Source organism: Suricata suricatta, chromosome 13 (genome assembly GCF_006229205.1).
Source record: "Suricata suricatta isolate VVHF042 chromosome 13, meerkat_22Aug2017_6uvM2_HiC, whole genome shotgun sequence".
NCBI classification, from domain to species: domain Eukaryota; kingdom Metazoa; phylum Chordata; class Mammalia; order Carnivora; family Herpestidae; genus Suricata; species Suricata suricatta.
In genome coordinates this window covers 21768899-21789698 of record NC_043712.1, presented here as the reverse complement: position 1 = coordinate 21789698, position 20800 = coordinate 21768899, and the positions used below count along the sequence as shown (strand labels likewise).

The window sequence follows — 20800 nt, the reverse complement described above, 5'->3', positions numbered from 1 at the left end:
AAAAGCAAGCAAGGAGACGTGTTAGATTAGAGACAAGAAGTGGGGGCCAGCAGCCTGACACAGGAGCTAATACATGTGGACGCTTCACTGAGGAACTTGGAGTCCTCTCCCTTCTTCACTAAAAGGAGGTGTTTTCAGTACGAGGATCACAGGCCCAACCACACAGTCCCGAACTCTGCGTTCGGTTCTTTAAGACTTAAGGACTTAGAGGGACTCATAGTACAGGCCTCGGAAATCAACATCTAAAACCAGTCACCATTTTTCCTTCTTCTCCCTTCCCTCCTCTTTCACAGAGGGGCCAAGGACCAAACTGATCAAAAGCGAAGATGGGCCACAGACGTGGAAAATGGGGGCCTGGAAAATTCCAAGGTGAGGAGCCTTCTAAACAGTAGTGCCTGGCTGGCTCGGTCAGTAGAACATGTGACTCTTGATCTCGGGGTTATAAGTTTGAGCCCCAATGTTGAATGTAGAGATTACTCAAAAATAAAATCTTTAAAAGAGAAAATAAACAACTGGGAGTGAATATTATGCAATCAAGTTTCCTCCAACTATGAATTTACTTAAAAAAAAATTTAAGTGTTTATTTAAAAAAAAATTTTTTTAATGTTTTATTTATTTTTGATACAGAGAGAGAGTATGAGAGGGGGAGGGTCAGAGAGAGAGGGAGACACAGAACCGGAAGCAGGCTCCAGGCTCTGAGCTAGCTGTCAGCACAGAGCCTGACGCGGGGCTCGAACCCACGAACGTGAGATCTGACCTGAGCCGAAGCCGGAGGCTTAATCGACTGAGCCACCCAGGCGCCCCTTAAGTGTTTATTTTTGAGAGTGAGAGCGCACAAGCAGGGGAGGGGCAGAGAGAAAGAGAGAGACGGAGACACAGAATCCTTAGGAGCCTCTAGGCTCTGAGCTGTCCGCATAGAACCTGACATGGGGCTCGAACTCACAAGCTGTGAAAACATGACCTGAACTGAAGTCGAACGCTTAACTGACTGAGCCACCCAGGGGCCTCTACCCCTAAGCTTTTAAAAACAAACTACACCCAGGCCTCTTTAGTACTAAGTGGCCAAGCATAATTCAAATTGGGTGATGGGACATGAGATATGCATTATGGATATCTTTAGATGTCCTAATCTTTAGAGGCTCCAGTACACACCTACAGCAGGTTAGTAAGAGTAAAAAGAACTTCCATCTCCATCCCCTGTGCATCTACTTGACTGTACTACCTAATGCCGATGTCGGCGGCGTAATGAGCGAAGGCCGCTGTGGCACAGTTCGAGAGCAGATTTCCTGCAAGGGCAGAATGTGGAAGCACGTGGTGGACCGTAAGAGACCTGCATTTCAAAAAGCTCTGAGGCGACACCACCCTGATTGTAAGAGATTCCAAGGACTTGCTGTTGAGTCCATGGAAGATAAGAAGAAGGAAAAAAGATGGGGCACCTGGGTGGTTCAGTCGGTTAAGCGTCTGACTTCAGCTCAGGTCATGATCTCACGGTTTGTGGGTTCGAGCCCCATGTCAGACTCTGTGCTGACAGTTAGCTCAGAGCCTGGAGCCTGCTTTTGATTCTGAGCCTCCTGCTCTCTGACCTTCCCCTGCTCACACTGTCTCATTCTCTCAAAAATAAATAAAACATTAAAAAATTTTTAAAAGAAGAAAAAGAGAGGGAACACAGGGGAAGCACAGGAGCCTCAAATCAGTTTGGAGGTTCTCATCAGTCAGCTCAACACCTATACCCAGATGGCAAAAAAATGATGTAGTACTTGGTAGGGACAGTGCTTTACGTAGTTTGTGTATTTCCATAATATTTCTGATGGATGTATTCCCACAAGGAATAGTATGCAACAGCAGGGAAATAAGAGGAAGCATAAGTAGTTTATGATTATTTATTTTAAAGCCAGAAGCAGAAGTAGCAGAAGATAAGATGGTCAAGGTCATGAAGGCCTTGTGTATCTGGCTAAAACATAAGAAATTTCTCCAGCACACCACTGGTTCTCAGGCCTTGCCATGTATTACAATAACCCACAGAGCTTGTAAGAAAGAGTGATCTTCACTTACACTTCCCTCTGTGAGATTCTAATGTCATTGGCCTCACTCGTCTGAGTCTCACTAAACATGGAATGCTCTAATAGAGTGGAAGGAAGAAAATAATCTGGATTAAAAATAAAGACAAAAACATCAGATGTTTCCAAATTCCAGAGAACTAAGGAAAGCCTGAATCAGAGCAGTGGCAATATTAAGAGACGGACTGCATGAAATGGGGAAGATACAAAGCGTCTAGATGTGCCTCCTAGATTTTCCAGGGCGGGGAAGGGGGGCGTGAAGGAAGAAAGTCGCTGACTTTCACTGAAGGAGGAAACAAGGAGAAAGGGTCGGTTGGTGTTTTCTAAGAGGAGAGGAGGAGAACAGAGATGATGCCCTTGAATTTATTGATATTAACCTTGAGGCACCTACCCATCTTCAGACACAGACGCCTTAACGACAGGATTTGAGCCCTGGGCAACCGTGTCTCAGTGCACTGAACAAGAGTGGCTACATGCTGCACAGTCTGCCATGTTACTGTAACACGGGCAGACGGATACTCAAAAATACCCGTGGGTTAGAAGGAAGAGCAACTTCGTTCCTGTCTTACGCATCTGTCAAATCAATCTGCGAGCGCCCGGTGCCCACGAAGATGGAGGGAGGGGCGCTGGAATGTAGACAGAAAAAGCGGGAGGAAGGAGGCCATTTTGGAACAACAGGTCACAGCTGCAGAACAGGATCGTATTACCACACCTTCCCTCAAATCCACACAACCCCACCAGCAGAATAATGCTTACCATCTGGTCTCTCAATTAGAGTCATTTTTCTAGAGTGACTTTTCCCTAATCAGTTGAACTTTGCTTACCTATGGAACATAACCAAACTTTAACCAAAGATAAAGAGAAAAAAGTCCTTGACAGAGAAAACCACTAGAGAGAGTGCCCCTTTGATGAAGAAAAACCAGAAAACATTTCCAGTCTGGCTGGCAAATTTGTGTTTTTACCAAACACACTCACACACACTCACACACACAAACCCAGAGAACCCACAGATCTAAAACAAGTCAAGGTAACTCAATTCCACACTAGTGCTGTGTTCAAGTCAACCTCTCCTTTGGCCTTGCGTTTCTTGTTTCTTAAAGGGTGTACACAATAGTCCAGTCCCAGAGGCCTGTGGTGGAGGCTGAGGGGGACTGTAAGTGCTCGAAAACACACACGACTTCCACTACCACTAGATTGGAATTTCCTCGACATAAGAAGCATCTTGGTATCCCAGAATTCAGTCCAATGTTTGTAGTTATATTATGATTTCTGGTATTAAGGCACACAGAAATGATTTGGCTAGCTAGGAAATCCTAACTTATGTATCTTAAAAGAGGCTCTGTTAGATAATAGGCCACAGGTGAAAAGCTTATGCCTCCATCTAGCAGTTGAGAGGTCACTGCAATGAAGATGTAAATAGCTTTTTGAAATTAAAGTTTTTTTCTAAAAGAGTAACCTAGATTACTCATAAAATCCATTTTCTAGAACACTGAAAATACAAAATTAATGCACTCCTACTTCTTCATGGTCACAGTAAACGCTTCATATGTTTATAGCTGCAGGATTTCATTCATTGTGCGACGTACTCTGATGTGTCCGTCACCCCTGAGGGCAACATTTATTCTTTAATTTTTTTTAATGTTTATTTATTTTTAAGAGAGACAGAGAGAGCACACACAGGGGATGGGCAGAGAGAGGGAGACATAGAATCCAAAGCAGGCTCCAGGCTCTGAGCTGTCAGCACAGAGCCTGACATGGGGCTCGAACTCACAAACCATGAGATCATGACCTGATGAAGTCAGGTGCTTAACCAACTGACACACCCAAACACCCTTTAAAGAAGGACATCTCGGGGTCCCCGGCTGGCTCAGTCGGTGAAGCATGTGATTCTTGATCTCAGGGTTGTGAGTTTGAGCCCCACACTGGGTGTGGAGGTCACACAAAAAATCTCAGAAATAAACAAAAAACATAAGATCTCAAACCAGAACAGAATACTCATTCAGTTCTCTTTTGAATATTCCTGGATAAAAGTTTTAGCTAATCCTGTCTTTTAGCAACACAATGTTGGCTTTCCTGTACAAAGGAGAATGCCAACACTGCTTTGCTCTCCTTCACATTAAACACTGAGTACCATGCATATACCTGCTCCGTACCCTACAACGGACTCTAAATCCCATCCCGCAGCCATACGCTGGAAAGCACACGCCGGACCGGCTTGCATGCCAGCATCATCTCTCAGAGGAGAACATCTGTGCTTGAGAACAGCCAGTAGAAACCACTTCTCCATGGCTACAGCCCCAACCAAGTACGCAATACTTTTTATCTGCCTATTGCAACAGGATCCTAACCAATTCCTCTTCTTCCATGCTTCTTCCCTAAAGCTTGCACAGAATAGCCAGAATGATCTTTCATAAGCATAAATCAATTCATAGTACATCGCTTTCCTGCTTAAAATCCTACAAAGGCTTTCTACTTGAAATCCTTACTGTGATCTCTAATGCCCCCTATGACTGACCCATCAGTCTCTTCAACCTCATCTCTTTCCACGTATCACCCATTCACTCGATTCTAATCGCGCATGCCAATGTCATCTCTGTTTCAGGACCTTTGCCTTTATAGTCCTTTCACCTAGGAAGACTCCTTCCATAGACCTTTCCATCTACTTACTTACAATTAAATATCACTTCCTCAAAAGCTATCTTTGGTTATCCTAACTAATGTTGCACACTCTCCTCCCTACACGCTCCCATTTTATCATTTTCATATCTCGTAACTGTACCCAAAAACTACCTCATTGATCTAACAGGTTTATTTTCAATCTTCCTTCAGTGAAAACAAAGCTTTGTAAAGGAAGTAAATGTGGTCTCTTTCACGTCTGTATCTCCAATCTCTAGAACAGCAGCTGGCATACAGTGGACACTCAATATACCTATCACATATCAGTCACAGGTAAGTGCCCAATAGACATATCCAAAACAAGAAAAATTGGTAAATAAATAAATCATTAAATAAGGATTGGAAAGTAAACATTGATACCAACAGGATACAATTTCTTTGGGTGCTACAAGGCATTCAAAGGGCATGAGGTGGATCCTATATGCAAGAATCTCACCACATCTGGATTTGTTACTGTAGCATAAATAAGTCTACTGTTAACCTGATGGGTATCAGGTTATCTGTGGAGTCTTCTGAGTTCTGGAGAACCATGTTGGGTCAGTAATGAAGGGAGACATGACATTACCCAAGTTGCTGCTAAAAGAATGGTTCAATAGAATGACACTGCTCCATCAGGCCCTGGATTCTGCAGTAGCTACCTAGAAAAAAATCACCTATTGACCCAACACACCTTTGTGTTAATTCCTCAGGACCCAAAGTCCTACTCAAGGGTATTTGGCCATGATTGGGTGTCATACCCATGCCCCAGTTATCAGGGATTGTGGAGAGAATATATCCTACCCCTTGGCATATACTGTCTTATTTTTTTTTTTTAAGAATATAAAGTACACATCTAATCACTTATCATCAGAATCAGTATCCAGGCATAATATTAAATGTGAATATTCACAAGACTTTTTTAAGGGTCATACCTGCATTTTTTACAGGGACTCAAATTGGTATATTGTTTTCATCTATTTATGTCCCCATAATTTATAATAGTTTACTTAACTCAAGGATGACTCAATTTATGAAAGGATAAGGATAATTTTCATTAATCTAATTTTTCTTCCTAGCATAATATATCAGCTGCTTTCCTTCCAGTAACTAATGTCTACATGATAGTATAAAGCTAATTCCTTGAATTATTATCTTTTTTCCTATAGAAAGTTTTGAAAATGCAGAAAAATATAAATAGGAAATTTAAAAAATTACTTAGAGTCTTGCAGTCTAGAGATACTTTAGTATATGATCTTGCACTTTTAAAATGTTGCTTTTAATTTTACATGTGTGCCTTTTTTCTGATTGCATATGAAATTAACATAGAATGACAGTTTATTAATGATGGGGAAGGGAAGGGAAGTAGATTTTTTATCTTTAGGAACATTATCTTGTTATCCAGTTGGTGTTTTTAGGTAGCAATGTATCCTAATTTGGTCAATATAATATCCTCTTGGATCTATGACAATATTAACTGTAATTTATTGGAGGCTGTTTTGTGTTTCCTAGAGTACTTCTGTTTCCATGTAAGATGCAACAATATACACAAATCACTGCAGGGACACCCTGCTTCGGGGAATGTGTGTTCATTATGCAGGAGACTTTCCAGCATGGGGGCCCCCCTGGGAAGCAAATTGCCATCAAAGCCAGCCTTTTCCTATACTTACAATACCCAATGATGCCATCTAATGGGTGGGTGAAAAGTTCTATCAGACAATCACATGGAGAGAAGTAGGCTCCATTGACAGTTCTTATCTATGAATAGTGAACACGAGTTGCAATAATGCTCAAATAATACAGCAATACCATGGCCATCTTTCTGCTCCAAATTCTAAAAAATCAAGAAACAGCTACCAAACAAAGGCACACTGAGTTATATGTTCTTCCACATCCTCGGCCACACTTCCAGGGGTAGCTAATATTCTCCTAGAGAAGTATACGACCTCCAACAACTCTAGGCATACGAAACAGGAAATGCTTGATTTTACTTTCAACAAAATCAGTACATATTAAACTATGTTAAAATGGGCCACCATTTCACTCTTCCTCCCTAAATATGTTTTCTGATTTCTACCTAGCTCTGTCTTGGGGCTCACCAGAGCATTATCACCCACTAATAAGCATAAAACAGTACTCCTCCAAATGCCTACTGAAAGATTTTCTTCCAAGTCCTGTTTTCAAATTACAGATTTTAAACTTATAAAAATATACACAATTTTTATATGTGCACACACACTATATGAATGCATACATAATACATATGTGTATGGATATTGATATATTGAGAACAGTCACTACATTTTAGTGTTTTTTTTTTTAAATAATAAGATTTATTTTCTTTTACATGTAGTAGACTCTGAGACCCAACCAAAAAGGATGCCACTCAACATATTCCTCACATAGAAAATAATTCGCCATTCTCAGAATGGTGAAATCTGTTTTGCCTTCTAAACCTAGTAACTGCAAATTTTTTAAAAAGCAACTTTCACTGCTAATTCTAAAAATGATAAATCTTATATCTCACTGAAAATCAATGTTGTCAACTCCAGACCAACATCAACTAACTCAGAAAGTGATACTAAACATATTGCATGACTGTGGTCCAGCAGTTACCAAGGTGATTTGAATAATATTTATTCCTTTAAAAAGATAAATAAAATCCACCCCCCAGACTCTTTCCCCAGCAAAAGTTCACCATAAACAAGGAATTTATAATTAGTTTTGCAACATAAACAAGGAGTTTATCACTGGTTTTGCAACATACTTAATTTTTCAACTATGAATTAAGATTCTCCCCAAATGACGTAAGTCTGAAAAATGAGCACTAAAATCTGGTTGAAAATATTCACAGAATGTAGCTGATGACAGAATCCTATGGATTCTATTCTTTATAGTTCGTGAACTACTGGCAGGGATCAGCAAGATATGTACTACTCAAGAGACCAGCTTTGAGGACAAAGAAATGTAATGAAAACTTCATTTATAATCCATTTCTTTGCTAACAAAATGGGGGGGGGGGAATTTAACCCAAAAGCAAATTCAGAACATTCTGTGAAATATTCTTACAACCTAAAAATAATTAGTTTTTTAAAACATGCTTACATACATATATATATATATATATATATATATATATATATGTATCAAAAGACATGAAGAGAACAGCAGAAATGGTATAAACATTCTTTTCAATATCAGCTCTGCCTCCTACGGTTGCTAAATGTCTTGGATTGATATTTACGAAGCACAGATTCTTGGCAGAAGGGATGTACAGTCTGTTCTGCTAGAATATGATAGTTGTGTGCCTAAGATCCCTCTCATTGTCAACAACTTATAAGTTTTTTTAAAAGGTATAAAAAACGATTATTCAATTGGGAAGTGGGTATTTAGACTAAAGAGTTCCAGATTGAAATCAAAAACAAATCTTTCTACATAAATTTCAATTATTTTTACTACAAGTATAGAGTAAAATATTGGTTTCTCAAAACACAGATTAAATAATACAAAGCAAATTCTAAGACATAAATCATGAACAAAATCTATCAGTTCTAAAGCCTTCAAAATAAACTGCAACAATATCACTTCTAGGAATTTATCCTACAGTTACACACAATACAATTGTACACGTACAAGGAATTCTTTGCATTATTTTATTTCAATTCCAGTATAGTTAACACACAGTGTTATATTAGTTTCAAGTGTACAATAGAGTACACTTGATCCTGGCCAAAGGCCAAGAAGTGATTAGGTCTACATAATTCAATAATTCTATGTATTACTGAGTGTTCATCGTGGTGAGTGTGTGCTAAGTCCCACCACACATTTCACTCAACCACCTACCCACCTCCCTTCTGGTAACCATCAGTTTGTTTTCTATAGTTAAGACTATTTCTTGGTCTGTCTTTATTTTTTTTGTTCATTTGTTTTATTTCTTAAATTCTATATATGAGTGAAATCATATGGTATTTGTCTTTCTCTGACTATTTCACTTAACATTATATCCTGTAGATCCATCCATGTTGTTGCAAATGACAAGATTTCATTCTCTTTTATGGCTGAATGATACTCCACTGTACACACACACACACACAATATTTCCTTTATCCATTCATCACAATATTTCCTTTATCCATTCATCAACCAATGGTCATTTGGGCTGCTTCCATAATTTGGTGATTGTAAATAATGCTGCAATAACCCTAAGGATGCATATATCTTTTCAAATTAGTGTTTCCCTACTCTTTGGGTAAATACCCAGTAGGAGAATTACTGAATTATATATATGGTAGTTGTATTTTAATTTTTTGAGGAACCTCCATACAACTTTCCACATTGGCTACACCAGTTTGCATTTCCACCAGCAGTGCACAGGGGTTTCTTTCTCTTCGCATCCTTGCCAACACTTGTTGTTTCTCAGTATTGTTTATTTTTTAGAAAAAGAAATAATCTAGGTAGAGAAATAAATAGTCTAGGTAGAGGACAGTCACACGTAGAGAAGTTCAACAAATTACATTGTATTCATTAAGTGGAATCCTATTCAACTTTTTAAATGTATTCAGATATTCTATCCTGACAGATGCCAAATGATCTCCAGGATATACTGCAAGAAAGATCTAGAAAAATATGTACAATATGCTACTATGCTTTAACAACAGCAACCAAAAAAGCATGGGCAAACACAAACACAGATGCCTATAATAAGCCTCAATTGAAGCTATCAATACATTTTTAAAATGTTTAGAACATTATAAAAATGATGCTTAAATGTTTTATTTGAACTTAAAATACCAATTTGCATTAATTTGCCAATCCTTTAATGCAGAGCCAAGACCTTCTATTGGAATGGGGTCTGCTCACTGGAGCTGGGGGTCACCTTCCACGCAAAGCCACACCAACACAGTATCACATATTACTTCCAAACTGGCTCTTTCAGAGGGACTCAGAACTTTAGAATTCTTGTAAAGCAGTTTGAGTACAAAAATCTTGCAGATTTTTTATGGTTTTCTACAAACTTACAGTTGCTCTCATCAGCAATCTAAAGCAATTTCTTTTTGCAACGTGCTTTCATTAAATATTAACAAAATACACACCTTAGTGTTTCCCAGAAACATTTTCTTGTCCTCCTTTTTAAATATCAATATTGTAATTCTTAATTAATTACACAATATAAACAGCTTTAGGAGCAAAAATCAATCGATTCTTGGGAACTGTCAGAAGCTGAATTACTTGGCCTTAAGGCTGCAGTCTACTAACTTCATTTTTTAGCCATCTAAACATATATGTGCACTATGTGTCAGGGACTATTCTAGGTGTGGGGATACCACAGTGAATCAAAAAGGAAAAAAAAACTCTCCTCTCATCGAGCTTAGGTTCTAGAGAGGATTGGAAGACAACTAAATAACTGAAATCTCTTTTAGAGGGGGACAGCATTTGGAGACTGGGAGAGCAAGTGTGGAAGCAAGGAGAGAAGTTGGAGGCACACAGAGAAATCCAGACAAGAGACAATGATGGCTTTGAACACGGGAAGGTGATCACAGATATATGTTGACCGTAAAGCTTATCTACTTTGGTAACAGAATAGATGTTGGAGAGAGAGAGAGAGAAGCAGAGGGACAAGCCAGGAAGCCTTCAAACAATTGAAATAAATGATTTAGCGCCAAGGAGTTTGCTGCTGACGGTTCAGTGGGTCTTGAGAATGGAAGTGTGAGTGGAGTAGATTCAGGAGTGGACAGGAGAAATTGGATACTGCAAGGACAGACATTGCTTTTAGGCAGTTTTGCTGTGGACAGGAGAAAAGCGACTATTGGCATTTACTTGTTACATTTTATAAAGTTTTTGTTAATAATCATGTTGGTGAAGAGAAAGTGAAGAGGTCCACACTATGCATGTATATAAATATATATGTGCATACCCACCAATGCTACACCAAAAATTGTCAATTATATGTAAGTTGCATGCTTTAAAGTATGGACAGTTTGTTACTGCCAATTATACTTCAATAAAGGAGAAAGCGGGGGAAGATGGATGGGAGAGAGGGGAGAAAGTGATTTAGATTAAGAAAGAGGCTGGCCAAGACTAGCACAGACCATCGTTATCTCCCACCCATTGGCAGGAAGCATATGTCAGGCCTGCTCAAAACACGCAGCAGTAACCTCGGTGGTGCAGGCTTCGTGCCGGTGAGACCTACGGTTGTCCAGTACTGTCTGTGGCTCGGTGGTTGAGTCTTCTGATCCAGGAATGCAAGGTTAGCAAGCCCTTCTGACTGCAGAACTAATGCTGCTAAGTGTTAAATATGACATTCTTATCTTGAAAAGAATGGCTAGCAGTTTCGGGAAGATTTAAAATCTTACTAATGACAGGATGAGTAATAAATAAATGGGCACACCCACACACTGTTGACAGAAAAGTCATCTGACAATCTTTTTGAAGGGCAATTTGGCAATGTCTAAATTTAACGATCTTCTAACAATTCCAAAATGTATCAGTCAGCAATACTTGAAGCAGCATATAAAATTATAAATACACGATATTCAGAACACCTGGGTGGCTCATTGGCTAAGCGTCCGGCTTTGGCTCAGGTCATGATCTCACGGTTTGTGGGTTCAGGCCCTGCGTCAGGCTCTGTGCTAACAGCTAGCTCAGGGCCTGGAACCTGCTTCAGATTCTGGGTCTCCCTCTCTCTCTTTGACCCTCCCCTGCTCACACTGTCTCTCTCAAAAATAAATAAAAAACATTAAAACAATTAAAAAAATAAATAAATAACACAATGCTCAATGAAGCAATACCTGCTACAGAGGAAAATCATAATTTTAAATACCCATCGATATTACAAACAAGCGGGGCAGTAAGCAATCATCACACACAGACAGACATGGCTCAGGTGGTACCTGCATCGGAAGATATGTGAAATACACATCTGTAAAGCTATGCCACCCACCACTCATTATAAAGTTGCTCTAGGTACTTACACACATATATACTCTACACACATTACACCAAGTCTAGAGAGATACACATCACACTGTTGACAGTAGTTACACCTTGAAGGCTCGGCGTGGTGGCGTAGACTTTAAATTTTAATGTCAATATTTTTGCAATTTTCAGGGTTTTTATAAGGAATATATTTAAGGAAATTGGTGACAATATGCAGGCATTATTCCCACAGGCACTCAAGAAGCTAGCTGTGGGGAAGAAGACTGATTGAGGTGTTTTAGGGATAAAATTTTTTTCCATCTTCCAGACTATGTGATTTGGAGGACGATGAGGGGCAAAATATTCACGCTTTAGTAGACGAAAGAGATAGGCCTGTGGTCACACTCCGTTTCTTTCCCTGACTACCGGCGTGACATCGAACAACTCCTTCAGTTCTGCTGGACTCTAACTTCCTTGTCAAATGGGGAAACCGCCTCCAGCACCTCTGTGAGGACTGAAGGAGACCCCCGACCCCGGAGACTAACAGGCCACCTGACAGGCTCCCTTCGTTCTTTTCCTCGTTCCTCCTCCTTCAGGAAACATCCAAGGAAGAAATCTACAAGAAATACAGATATGTGAAGTGAACAGTTATTGGTTCTCCAGGCCTAGAAGTCACCCTCGCCACAGAGTGATCACCAGACTGTCCTCCTGTTTCAGAAACTTCTGAGGACACTCGTCAGCATGTCCTGATGACCTCTCAAATTCAGGGCCGGCCCTCTTTCTACATTAAGTTGAAAAAGGATTTGAGCTAAGAGACAAAATAGTAATAAGTTTCAATGATCCTTGCTTTTACTGTGCTCCCGACAGAGGAGAAGAGTCGCTGAACACTAACGGGCTCGCTCAGCCTGCCGTGCCGTTCTAGTGTTATAGAAAGAGCCTGGGAACACAGTGAAAAAAAAAAAGTGACGCTCTACTCTGAGCATGCTCAGAGCTGTGATGCAGGGGCAGCTGCCCACCGCCCAGCCACAGCAAGGGAAGTTTCTGGGCAGCTTGCTCCAAGTTTCCCCGGGGTCTGGGGTCAAGCTACTTGCTAATGTGGGCCCACAATCAAGAAAGGCAGGGCTAAGGACCACTCCATCCCATCCTCCCCTCCCCTCCCATTGAGACCTAAGGCAGAGGCCAGCTTCCTAGCTGGGGAACTGGATGTGATGGACTTGCTTTGTAATGACAGGGGCTGGCCCAACTGAGCTGTTTGAGGAAAGCAGATAAGGCAGGGAGGGAAGTTGTTGAGGGAGCAGACACAGGTCCCAGCTTTCTGGATGTCACAGGTTACAGTTTAGGAGGCGGTGGTGGGGACTCTTCAGGCAGTATAAGCAAGGAGTGTGTGGTGCTCAGTACTGGAGACACTCTGGCCTCTGTGGGGGATTGAACCCCACCCTCCCGAAACCATTGGGCCACTGGGAGAGGGCCAGGGCCGAGAGAATTCCATCACAGGCTAGTTTTGGCTACAGGGGGAAAAAACAGATAAAAAATAATTTTCTGAAGAAACAGGGCAGCAACAGCACAGAACCAAATGAAACCGAGAGGGACTCTACGTTTGCTTTGTTAGGAAGGGGACCCTTGAACCCCTCGGACATTTCTCTTGCTCTTCTCACCACATCAACCCACTCACTTCATAGACATTTCTTAATCAAAGACCTCAACCAGATCAGGCTCACAGGGAGAATAATGTTGGGGAAGATATAAGCTTGTCAATTCATTAGGGTCCCTTTTGCTCCAAAGGGTTATTCGTAAAATGTCTGCTCCCAGTTTACACTGGAGAGAGAACGGGGCTTCTCCCAATTGAATCCGGAAACATGATGCTACTGAAGAGCCTCAAGACTAATTTGTAATCAGTCTTGTTACCACTTGAGATTTTAAAACTCTGCTGATACTTTCTAGGGTTCTCATTTTTCATAAATATCACCGAACACTTCCTGTTAATAACCCTTTATTTCTCAGACACTTGCCGTATCTTCCACTCTTTGGTAGTCTTTTGATCTTAACGATGTAAAGGGTTGAGGTGCAATTGCTCTTTTAAATACACTTTTACGCAGTGTCTCTTATGATGCCTGACTGAAGTTATCAGGGCAACCCATGCGTGGGACATTTAAAGGCATCTCATAAAAGTGAAATTTAGTTTTGTAGTTTGCACATAAGTGATTTTTTAAAACTTCCCCATCATGTTCTGTGGTACAATGTGGAAAGTTGCCCTATATTTAAACAGGCAAGAAAAATAAAGCAAAAGATCATCAAGAATTGCATAAGTAAGTCCATAAGATGGACTACTATAGGACTAGAAGGTCCCAATAAGATGGAATTATTATTATAATAGTAAAGTAAGAGCAAGTTCGGTAGTTTGGAGACTCCTAGAGTCAAGTACCATATGCACATTTAACAAATACATAGTACTTTTAAAGATGGCTCAAAAGTTGGCAGGTTGGTTCAATAAGTGGTATATGAATATGCAACTTTTTAATCAGGCGGAAACATTTTTTCCTGCATCCTGGCCTCCTGTCCTTCAAACCCCTTAGTCTATTTGCAGAGCTCAGATGGACGGGAGCTGCAAACAGATCATAGAGGGAGAAAGCTCTGCATTCGTGTCACTTGAAAACGGAATGTCCTTAGCTTTCTTCTGCATGTTCTAGGCACCCTCAACTGAGAGCATCTCCATCAAACTTTCTGTGAAGAGAAGCGTTGAGGTGGAACAAAAAAGACAACCAGAGAATTAATTCTAGAAAGATAGGAACTTGAGGGTATGTGGAAAGAAACTGGATATTCACGAAAATTACCTATTTTTTTTTTTTAACTAAGCAGATACCCACACTATGCTTACAAGGATTGTCATTTCTATATAATAATTTGAATTTGAAAACTTTGGGATGATTTCATACAGATTACATAAAATCTTCAATCAGAGAATTTTTGAAGGAAGGATGGAGGAAACAAGGGATTCAAGAAATCCTACTAATTAGACTTGCAGTCTTGTTCAAGTCCCTTCTCACTGGCCTCCACACATATATTTCAAGAGCTGAACAGACTACTGGCTCTTAATCATTTCGGTGACATCAACCCCTCAGGAGTCCAGGGAAAGCCATAGCCCTAGCCTCAGGGTCAATAATGTCCTAAAACGACATTTTACTTACAGTTCTCGGCAATCCATATCCAAAGTGCTGGACTAATTTTTTCCAGTGCTGGTTATGCTTTCAGGAATTTAATGAAATGTTTAATTTTGTCTAGTAGCTGTGGAACTGCTGAATGATGGCCTCAGAGAATTAATATAATTTGGCACTTTTATTCATCCACATAGGGAGTGAAAACTCTTTCTCATAGGTTGATATGTGCAAAAAAACTAGGGGCTTAGGGGCACCTGGTGGCTCAGTTAAGCATTTGACTTCCCCTGGGGTCATCTTCTTACAATTCATGAGTTCAAGCCCTACATCAGGCGCACTGCTGTCAGCGCAGAACCCTCTCTCTACCTCTCCCCTTCCTGCGTGCACTTGCTTGCTCTCTCGCTCTCTCTCTCTCTCTCTCAAAAATAACAAAACAAACCCCAGAGAGGTTTAAAGCTCATTCCAGTACTAGTATTGTAGTAAGAGCTGTTCCCCTGCCCCTCTTTACTCACTGCTTCTGTCATCCTGCCTCTCCATAGATAGAAACAGTCCACGAGAGAGGCAGTATGAAGCTATAAAAAGAACGTTACATTTAAAACGAAGAAAGCTGGATTTAAAATGTTTTTAAAATTACGAGGCACCAGGGTGGCTCGGTCAGTTGAATGTCCAACTTCAGATCAGGTCATGATCTCAAGGTCCATGGGTTCGAGCCCCGAGTCAGGCTCTATGCTGACAGCTTAGAGCCTGGAGCCTGCTTCGGATTCTGTGTCTCCTTCTCTCTCTGCCCCTCCCCCAGCTCACATTCTCTGTGTCTCAAAAAGGAATAAACGTTAAACAAATTTTTTAAATTACGAGGCACGGTTCACAGCACACATTACTGAGATAAAGATGAAGTCGAGAAGAAAGGTCTTCAATGCTGCCCTTTCCGTCCTGTGCCCCACTCTCCTCTGAGCCGGTTTCCTTACTCGCAAAAGAAAATAGGAAGCTTACAGCCTGAACAGTCTTCCATTAAACTGGAAGTTTAACGTCCCCCTTTTTCTATAGAAGTTAATTCTTATTTATGCGATTAGCTACAATACTCATAAAACCAAGCCTGTCATGCACTGTATGTCCCCTTACCTCCAAAACAACCTATGAATGTTTTCATTGCATTAGTCCAAGGAAAGAATAATTCCTTGTAGTTCTAACTGTCATATAAAATAACCGATTTCGATTTACACCAAAAAAGCTGATAACCCTCAGGTGACTTAAAAAACATTAGGTTAACTTTTTAAAATGCAATATGCCTTATTCCATCAGAACAAATGAATGATTCTGGAGATGTCTGCAATTATTATGAAGCATGAAAAGGTCTGGTACATTTTGTTACAGAGAAAAATCTGAATATAGCATACTTGGGCTGCATTTTCTCTTTCACATCACGGAATCAGTAGGAACCTTAAATTACTATGAAATTCCCAGATATTTGAAAAGGTTATGTATTTTTTCTTTGTTGAAACTCTAGGAAATGCCCAAATTAAATTATAAAGTAAAGGATGAAAACAGCCATTCTTTTGGTTAAAAGGAAAACAACCTACACTAAGATTGTTCAGAAGTTAGTTCAACAAAATTCAGTCCAGAAACAATAATACCAAGCAGCTATTTTTTTTTAAGTAGGCTTCACGCCCAGTGTGGAGCCCAACAGGGGGCTTGAACTCATGACCCTGACATCAAGACCAGAGCTGAGATCAAGAGTCGGATGCTTAATGACTGAGCCACCCAGGTGCCCCCCCCCAAGCAGCTATTTTGTGCAAGATGTGTTAAGTATCTTTGGGGGCGGAATGTAGAGATGAAATAAGACAGTTCTGGCTGGAAGAGCCTAGAAACTGAGGTTGGAAAGAAAGGCATTTATGGGACTAAAAGGTAAAGGGTACATGGGGGAACAACAGAGGAGGGAGAGAGGAAACAAGAAGTCAAGAGAAAGTCACGTAGGCCAGTGCTTTTCAAACTTAAATGTGCAAATGAGGGGCGCAGTCAGTTGAGCGTCCACCTTCAGCTCGGGTCAGGATCTCACGGTCCATGGGTTCGAGCCCTGCGTCAGGCTCTGTGTTGACAGCTCAGAGCCTGGAGCCTGCTTCAGATTCTGTGCCTCCCTCTCTCTTTCCTGCTCCCATTAGCATTCTGTCTCTGACCCTCAAAAATAAATAAAGGTTAAAAAAAATTTTAATGTGCATATGAACCATCTAAGAATCTTATTAAAATATGGATTCTAGTTTAATAAGTCTTGGCGTGAAACCTGGGAGTCTATATTTCTAATAAGCTCCCAGGTGATGATACTTTTATTTGTCCACATATAACTCTTTGGGTAGCAAGGGTCTAGAAGTACTTGCAGCCCAATAGAACTTTCTGTGGTGATAGAAATGTTCTGTATCAGAGCTATCCAACATAGTAGCCACTGAAATATGGCAAGTATGACTGAAAAACTATTTAAAAGTTATGTGATGTCGATGTATTTAAACTTAAATAGCTACATGTCTCATATCCCATGATTGGACAGTGCAGGTCTAGACTAGGCAGTTAATTCAGAGCAAGCTGCATAGGGGCCTCAACTTCCGACATGCTTTGAGTAGGCAAATCAACCTAGTTCAGGATTTCTCAGTCTGGGCACTAATGACATTTTGGGCTGGATAATGCTGTCTTGGGAAGGGTTTGGGGAAGTGGAGGGTGGTCTTTATATTGTAAGATGTTTAGCGGCACTCCTAGACTCTGCCCACTAGATGCTAAGAGTCCACCCCAGTCATAAAAATAAAACATCTCTAGACACTGTCGAATGTCCTCAGGGGGAGAGTGGGGGCAAAATCAGTAGTCTAGATAATGCTTTTAGACAGAAAGGTGTATGAGGTCAACACCAACATTCTGAACAGTAACCAGGTATTTGTATCAGTTTTCTACTGTCGCTGTGACAAATTAAGGCAAACTTACTGGTGCAAAATAACACAAATTTATGATCTTACAGGTCTAAAGGTCCGAAGTCTGAGATGGACTAAAATCAAAGGATTGTCAGGGCTAAATATCTTTCTGGCTAGCTCTAGGGGAAAACCCATTTCCTTGACCTTTCCACCTTTCAGAAGCCACCTGTGTTCCTTGGCTCAAGGACCCTTCTTGCATCTCTAAGCCAAAAATCCAGCGTAACTGCCCCATCTCAAGGTCCTTAACTTAGCCACAACTGCAAAGTCCCTTTTGCCATGTGAGGGGGAGATGTTAGCAGGTTTCGGGAAGAAAGATATGGATACTTTTGGTGGGCCATTTTCCCCACGACTCTAGTATGAAAACGAAAACTTAAAACAATAAATAATTTCATACCTAAAATAATTTAAGATGAAATCTTCCTCTAAAGTCCTACAAAATTGTAATTGTACTCTGTGCTGCAAACACATTCCTCCCTAGAAACAACATTCTCCATTCACATATAAATTTGTCACATTTTTCCACTTTTGATGTTATAGCTCTCAGGCATGGTCTCACGCCTCCCCAACCCGTTGAGATCACTAGTACAAAATTACACTTTTAACACCCAAGTGAGAAAATATCATTCACTTCTAACTCTTTTCATGATTTCTAGAAGTTCAGAATTCCATTTGCGCATGTATATAGTCACTGTCTTAGTCCATTTGCGCTGCTATGACAAAACACCGCAAACTAGGCAGGTTAGAAACAACAGATATTTATCTCTCATGGTTCTAGAAGCTGGAAGTCCAAGATCAGGGAGCCAGCATGATCGGGGTTTGGTGAGAGAACCTCTTCCAGGAGGCAGACAGCCAATTTCCCATTGTAGCCTCATACGGCGGAAGAGACTGGAGTGCTCAGCGAGGCCTCATTTGTAAGGGCACTAATGCCACCCATGGGGGCTCCACCTCATGACCCAAGCATCTCCCAAAGACCCCACGTTTGGGGGGTGGGGGAGGAGTAGGTTTCAACATATGAATTTGAGAGGGACACATTCAAATTATAGCAGTTGTATTTCCTACTTCTTTAAATTCCTCTCAATTTTTCTTATTTCTTTTAAAAGGAAAAGAGGTATTTGGTTACATGAACCCTTATTCAAAATCTCTTTCAGTGACCTTTTCTGTAGTTTTTTTTAGGTTTGTTTTTTTTTTTTTTTTCCTCTTATGTGCCAAGGTCTGGGGCATTTTCAGTTACAGAATAGTGAGTGGCTAAAATAATTATCATTCAAAACTTTTTTATTTTTTAATTTAAGTTTATTTATTTATTTTGAGAGGGAGAGACAGAGAGAACATAAGCAGGGGGGAGGCAGAGAGAGAGGGAAAGAGAATACCAAGCAGGCTCCATACTGTCCACACAGAGCCCAATGCGGGGCTTGAACTCACAAACTGTGAGATCATGACCTGAATTGGAATCAAGAGTCATATGCTTAACGAACTGAGCCAAAGTACCCTCAAAAGAATTTTAAACAAATACTTTCTTCAGTCTGTTCCTATAAACTGATCTTTAGAATAAAAGCCTGTAACTGCTCATCAGTTGCTGAAAGAGAAGAGTGGTGACTAACAAAGGCAGATGGCATTTACACTTAAAGTTTCTTTTCCTTTTTGAGTTTGATGTACAAGGTTGGAAGTCCTAGCATCAGCAATCAGACAACAAAAGGAAATAAAAGGCATCAGAATCAGCAAAGAAGAAGTCAAACTTTCCCTTTTCGCAGATGACATGATACTCTACATGGAAAACCCAATCGACTCCACCAGAAGCCTTCTAGAACTGATCCATGAATTCAGTAATAGTGCAGGGTACAAAGTCAATGTACAGAAATCAGTTGCATTCTTATACACCAAAAATGAAGCAACTAATTGTCTTTAAAAGCCAGTTCTCCCAAGCTTGGGAAGTTAGGCTTGGTGAGGTCGACAAGAGGGGAAGAGGAGGAAGGCAGAGGGAGAAGTGGTGGCCTGAGGACAGAGCATCTGCTGACTCACTTTGCCGCCACAAAGAGCGGCAAACCGAAATTGAGGCTTCAATTTAACTCTTCTTCCACATTCTCCAAAGTACGAGAACTTCCAATCATAGACGCCTATGGCAGCAGCCTGGTTACAGAAGTGGACGTGGGGGATGGGGATGGGGAGGACAGATTGTGTTCTGGTTTCCTTTACAGGGAACTACGAGAGACAGAAACATAAAGAAATAGAGTACTTTCTGCTGAAATGAAGCCACTGACCCAATTCATTTTTGTCTATTACAGGTAGTCTTCAGGGGTCCCTCCCAACCCTGCAAAGTCCCCTAATAAAATTTCTGGTCCAGACAAGATGGTGTAGACTACTTTCTCCCTGAGGCTCCCAGCTAAGTATAAATAAAAACCCTGGGGGGGGAGGCGGGGGGGGGGGGGACAGAAAAGGCAATCCCCCAAAAGACCCCTCTGAAATGCAGAAAAAGCAAGGTTCACTGGATAAAGACCCTATGATTGAATGGTCTTGCAATATCCCACCTAGCAAGAGAAGACCAACCAAGCCCAGATTTTCCACACCCCCAACCTAGCAACAGAAGGCAGCCCGGAGAGGCTCAGAGTCACCCCAGCACCACCAGGCTGGCCAGCAGCACTGACAGGGGATGAATCAGGAGCTGCACTGACAGTAAGTGGTAGGGGAGCACTCTCCTTACTCACTAGGCCTAAGAGTTCCTTCCCACAAGGAGAGGCAGCAGGCCGCCCCAGCAAAGGAGATACTCCCCCCCAAAAAAGGCCTCACCTGGGAAGTGCTCTCCTTCCCTGCAGTCTGGGGGGAGGGAGGAGACAGGAACAACACAAGAGTCAGGAAACGTGCTTGTCTTCAATGGCCAAAGAATTCCTCTCCTCATCCCCCCCAGAGGCACTGGGAGGCCCTAACCAAGGAATCTCCTCCATCCCCTCCAGTGAAACAAACAGGAACCAGTGAGATCCCTACAACCCCAGATAAACCAAGCCAACCAAAACAGTACCACAAAGTCTCTGAAAATGTAATTGTCATTGGAAGCAACAGCCTACAAAATTAGGACGGATCTGCA

General features: G+C 41.1%; 1 protein-coding gene and 1 long non-coding RNA gene across 5 annotated transcripts in view; one reads left to right on the top strand and one right to left on the bottom strand.

Annotated features, from left to right (window-relative positions):
- Positions 1–20056, top strand: part of LOC115276969 — a 33690-nt gene extending 13634 nt beyond the window's left edge. The window contains exons 2-6 of one of the 2 annotated variants that reach the window (XR_003902136.1): positions 294–369; positions 4242–4362; positions 4887–5006; positions 10130–10239; positions 20004–20056. This is a non-coding gene — a long non-coding RNA (uncharacterized LOC115276969). The remainder of the gene's footprint in view (positions 1–293; positions 370–4241; positions 4363–4886; positions 5007–10129; positions 10240–20003) is intronic. The other variant, XR_003902137.1, reaches the window with a different exon arrangement.
- LPAR1 (lysophosphatidic acid receptor 1) overlaps positions 1–20800 on the bottom strand; it is a 133919-nt gene that overhangs the window by 4625 nt on the left and 108494 nt on the right. The gene's annotated exons all lie outside the window — the stretch shown is intronic.